This window comes from Sparus aurata, chromosome 16 (genome assembly GCF_900880675.1).
Source record: "Sparus aurata chromosome 16, fSpaAur1.1, whole genome shotgun sequence".
NCBI classification, from domain to species: domain Eukaryota; kingdom Metazoa; phylum Chordata; class Actinopteri; order Spariformes; family Sparidae; genus Sparus; species Sparus aurata.
The window spans coordinates 2366472-2372471 of NC_044202.1; positions in this window are offsets into that span (position 1 = coordinate 2366472).

Below are 6000 nucleotides of genomic sequence, written 5' to 3' on the forward strand. Positions count from 1 at the left end.
ACCTGCAGTTGTTTGTATATTTTTATGTAAGTTGAGTTTTTATGATTTCATGACAATAATGTAAACTGACATAAAACTGCAGCTAGCCATTATTTGCTTTACTTTTGCAGGAGACATTCATGTCTCAGTTGTGATCTCTCACTTCTCATTTGAATATTTTAGAGAGTTTGTAAATTGACTTGCAGTCGACAGAACAACAACCATGAAAATCTGTCACAACATATGTGGAGAATACACGCATGCTTTTCCTCTTGATATCTGTTATATACTGGTTTTCTTATCACTAATATGTTTGTAAAAAAAAAAATATCAAAGAGTGGAAAAAGTGGGATTTCTGTTGTTAATGATTGACGCTAGTTTTCTTTGCTGTTTTTACTGAAATAAACAGATTTTGTAAGACTATATCTAGTGTTTTGGTTAAATCCAACACAGATACAACATCTATACAACACAATAAGAAACAATATCACAAGCAGTGATATTATTGAATAATACATACCTGTCAACCCTCCCGTTTTCCCCGGGAAATTCCGTTATTTTAATCATCTGTCCCGCCGTCTTCCGTTAACATATTTTCCCTTAAATCTCCATGTTTCCCCTCCGGCCCAGCAGGTGGCAGTGCAGTAGTTGTAGCTCCCCAAGTACGCATGAAGATTCGTGAGATTCAGGATTCAAGCAGGATTCGAGTCCTTAAGTTTCGTTTCATTAAAACGGAAAGTAAACACTGTTGCGACGTGACTGGAGGTCTATTTTTAGAATTGCCACTGAATGAATCGGAGCTACGTTATCAATTAGTTTAGGAGTTTAGTCAACACGTGAGAACTCGTCTGACACGGAGAGTCTCCTGTTGAGTACTACATGTGTGAAATAACAACTGTAGTCTGGACTTTGTCTGCAGTGTATCTGTGTAAACGGTTTCATTCAGCGTCTCTCCCTCCCCTCTGGCTCCTTGAGTTACCATGGTTACTGAAACTTTATAATGTTGATCAACAAGACATTTTTGGTAAGTTTGGCTGTACAAAATCCTGAATGTATCCTGATTGTAGAGCTCAATGCTGAAATCTTGCATTATAACATATAGAACAAATGTAAAGCCTCAGAGTCCGTTCTCTATCATATGAGGGAAATGTGAGGGCAGCTCTTGAGTTGTTGGCAGAGATACTCATAATTGAATTGGAGAAACTGCTACCAAAGACTGATCTCAAAACTGCCCAGCATTTTGCAGTGGATGTGACTCTTGATCCTGATACAGCACATCCCAAACTCCTTCTGTCTGGAGATGGTGAACAAGTATGTCATCCCAAATGCAATGATGTCAGGAAGAAGCTCCCAGATACCCCAAAGAGGTTTTCTACTGCTCTGAGCGTCGTTGGGAAGCAGGTCATTTTTACAGGAAGATTTTATTTTGAGGTTCAGGTTAAAGGGAAGACTCAGTGGGTTATAGGAGTTACCAATGAGTCAATCAATAGGAAGGGGCCACTAAGTATTGATCCTCAGAATGGTTACTGGACTCTTGGTTTGGTGAATGCAAATGAGTGCTACGCTTCTGCACGCCATCTGTATTCAAAGTCACAGCCTGAGAAGGTGGGGGTGTTTGTGGATTATGAGGAGTGTTTGGTCTTGTTTTATGATGTGGATGCTGCCTATCTTATCTACGCCTTTACTGGCTGCTGCTTCACTTAGACACTGCTCCCATTATTCTGCCTCTCCTCTTATCAGGGTGGCAAACACTCCGCCACTCTGAACATCTGTCCTGTCAACCGTACTGAGTAGAATAACTTTCTAGAAAAAGACTTACTATTTTTTGGATATAACAAATCTCCACATTTAGTGATAGCGTACAGAGCGCTTATGTTTTGTTTAGATTCTTTTTAATTTAGATTTTTGCTTCTTTATTATATCCAACTCCACACCATAACTAACTACCGTAACACAATAATTTATTGATCTTGTATAATGTAGTTTAATTAAGTGTTAAACTGTCTGTAAATATTAAAATAGCAGTCCAATAATAACAGGCCTAACCTTAAGTTGTTTGTATATTTTTATGTAAGTTGAGTTTTTTTGCATACGTGTACCCTCGGCCCCCTAATAATTAATGATAATGATGATGAGAAGAAGAAGAAGTAGAAAAATAGCATACTGAAAAGTTCTGTAGATGGTTGATTATTTGAAAGAGTAAAACTTGAGAGAAGCTTGGCAAAAAAAAGGCCCAGTTTGATTTCATTGATTGAACATTACATTGAAAAGACAAAAAACATTTTAAGTGTGAATAGAACAGCTGTCCAGACCCTCTTCCTGTAAAACACCGTTGGTCAAATATTTAAACCTGATGTTTGCATTAGAGGACATGGTGTGTGGTGAGGCTGTAAATCTTATCTTATCTTTTTTTGCACATGTCAAGTAACGTGCCCCGTAACATGTTTCACAAATTACAAATTGGGAATATGACTTGGCAACAGCTCCAAAAAACTTTTCAGTCAAAAGATATTTTGCTCTAATCCATGCATTTGTTGCAGCAAGAAAGGCAGAGGATGATCAGGCAAGGAGGAGGAAAGGTGAGAATTGTAATAAGCTAAGAGAATGAGAAAAATAGTGAACTAGCCGACAGATGCAACAGATATGCTAACCTCTAACCTACTGCAAATGTAGCCTAGGCTAAAAATGAAAGGACATGCAGTGAATCAGAATATTTTAAGGCCATGTTCAGTCACAGTATGAATTATCCATCAATGATATTATTTGGATGTTTGGATGGATAAGTAATAATGTGACTAAACATGGCATTAAAATATTAGTCACATTATAGTAATCATGACTCAGTAGTATACTTAGACTTTTCACTTTAAAAATTCAACAGAGGATGTGACAGGAGAGAGAGATGAAGAGGTTGAAGGGACAGAGACAGGAGGAGAGGAGAGAGAAAGAGCAGGAGAAGGAACCAGTGAGATGCATGTGGAGTCAGGTCCATTATCAGCCCATGACCAGCTACATACAAAGGCCAGCGTCACTGCTCTGATGAAGAAAATGGTAATACTTCTTGTCAGCTATGGTATTACTGTACTTATTGTTACCTATCTCTCTCTCACACACTCAATCACCATAGCCTTTACCAAACACTTAATGTATACAGTTACAGATCATCTTAGTTGTAGTTTTTTTTGTTTCGGGTGTGTGTGTGTGTGTGTGTGTGTGTGTGTGTGTGTGTATGTGTGTGTGTGTGTGTGTGTGTGGGTGGGTGGGGGGGGACCCGGGCAGTACTACCCCCCACAGATGATTCGCAGAGGATTTCCCTTATTTTCAAATCCCAATGTTGACAGGTATGGAATAACAATGAATAAAAATAGATAGATCAAGCACCAACACTTTCATAAAACAAAAGCATAGAAAGAACTGAAAGAGGATTTGGAAAAAAAAGCTATTTGCTATTCAAATTTCGATCACCATAAAGAGACACTCCTTGTTCCATTGTTGTTTCTATGCTGTGTATGAACAGCTGTTTCCTGACTCTCCTCAAATATGTAAAACAGCGCGTCTCATGGCGTTGACCCTTTACAAGCTCTAACACCCTGCAGCCTATCAGAATCAAGTATTCACTGAGACCAAAATCTAAAAATGCAATATTGTCACAAATATGTCACCATTGTTAACCAGAGGGAGGAAACAAACACTCAGGAACAGAGCTGGAACAAGAGGCGGAGCAAAATAGGAAAATCAGGTGAGCTCCAACATCAGATTACTCAACAGGAACTGAGAAATCATTTGAGTAAGAAGAGTGTTGCAGGTTAGACACACCTTGTTGTTTCTCTCTGAACAGCGAGAATCAAACCGTCTCTGCCAAACACAGGTGAGTACAGCAGATTATATCAGATGTCTTTATAATACCAACATTATCACACACACACACACACCTGTTTTCAGTCATGGTGTGTTTTTATTTTCTCCTTTTAACATTTTTTTTACATTGAAATAACTGTAAAATGTGAGCATATAATACAAATCTGTCTCCTAACATTCTGGTAATGATTATTTGATTATTTGGAAAATCAGGATAGCTCCAACATCAGATTCCTTAACTGGGATTGAGAAATCATTCGAGTAAGAAGAGTGTTGCAGCTGAGACACACCTTGTTGTTTCTCTCTGAACAGCGAGAATCAAACTCAGTTCATCTCATCTTTTATAACAGTCTCTGCCAAATAGCGGCGAGTACAGCCGATAATTTCAGAAGCGTTTATAAGACCAGCAAGACGTGCACCTGTTTCAATCAGGGTGTGTCTTTTTTCATCTTTCTTTTTTTTTTTACTACATTTGAATAACTTTCCGTTCTCTTTCCGCTAATCCGCTTTTTTCCCCTTAAAGCGAAACTCCAAGGACCACGGCTTTATTTGGGATTGAATATGAGTTAAACCTTAAACGTGTAAAAGCATAATTACGATGAGAGAGGCACTTTTAAGATTTATTGTAGTTTCGGTTTTGGGCACGTTAATTTTGAACGGGAGTGCTAGGGGCATGATACGCTAGCATAAAAATTGCTACTTTTTGTCTGCCATGACGGCGACGCGCAGCAGATGCAGCAGCTAACGTGAGTAGTTCAAAAACCTTCTTTTTCATAAACTCTGTGTACACAAACAATGTTCTCAATGCTCGTGTTCATGTGTAGAGACCCTGGTGAAGCTACGAGCAAAGTTTCATGTTGTGTCGAGCCTTCTTAGTGTTCTAAAAATAGCGATTTTGATGCTAGCGTATCATGCCCCATGCACTCCCGTTCAAAATTAACGTGGCCAAAACCGAAACTACAATAAATCTTAAAAGTGCCTCTTTCATCATAATTATGCTTTTACACGAAGGTTTGACTCATATTCAGTCCCAAATAAAGCCTTGGTTGCTTTTTGGCGAGAGTTTCTCTTTAAGGGGTTGCGGGGCTTACTGGGGCCAAATCCAGTTTACTCGAAGGGCTGGGCCAGGGTACACGCTGAATGAGTCGCTAGCTCGTCGCAGGACCCTTACTGATGGCAGTGGCTGCAAGGTGCTAACTGCACATCAGGAGCAACTTTGGGGTTCAGTATCTTGCTCAAGGATACTTCGACATGTACATCAGTTCCGCCCCGGGGAGCCGGGATTCAAACCAGCGATCTTCTGATCACTAGTCAACCAGCTCTACCCACTGAGCTACAGCTGCCTCCATTTTTGAATAACTTGTCAAATGAAACTTTCAAGGATGTAAAATGAAATTATATAATACAAAACTGTCTCCTGACATTCTGATAACGATTTTATGATGTTTAATAAAAAATGATTCTGTCGTTCTGCTTTGTCACACTTTCACTTTTGTTTTCAGTGAATATGTCAGCTGTCAGCCGCCTGTTCTCTGAGGATCAGCTTCTGTGCTTCATCTGTCAAAATGTTTTCACTGATCCTGTCAGCACACCATGTGGACACAACTTCTGCAAAAACTGCATCTCTGAACACTGGGATAGTAGAGCCCATTGTGAGTGTCCCAACTGTAAAAAGCTTTTCAACATAAGACCTGTGCTGCAGGTCAATAGTTTAATCTCTAAGATGGTTTCTCACTTGAGAGAGTCAGAGCAACAGAGAGCCAGCAGCAGCTCAGAGCAACAAGCTGCCAAACCAGGAGAAGTTCCCTGTGACGTCTGCACTGGAACCAAACTGAAGGCCCTGAAGTCCTGCCTGGTGTGTCTGGTGTCCTACTGTGAGACTCACCTACAGCCTCATCTGACAGTGTCAGGCCTGAAAAGACATCAGCTGATTGACCCTGTGGAGAACCTGGAAGGCAGGATGTGTATGCAGCATTATAAACTGCTGGAGCTGTTCTGCAAAGATGACCAGACATGTGTCTGCATGATCTGCACTATTTCAGACCACAAACAACATGAAGTTGTTCCTCTGAAAGAAGAATGTGAAGGAAGAAAGGCAGAACTGGAGGAGACAGAGGCTGAACTTCAGCAGATGATCCAGCAGAGACAACTGAAGATTGAAGA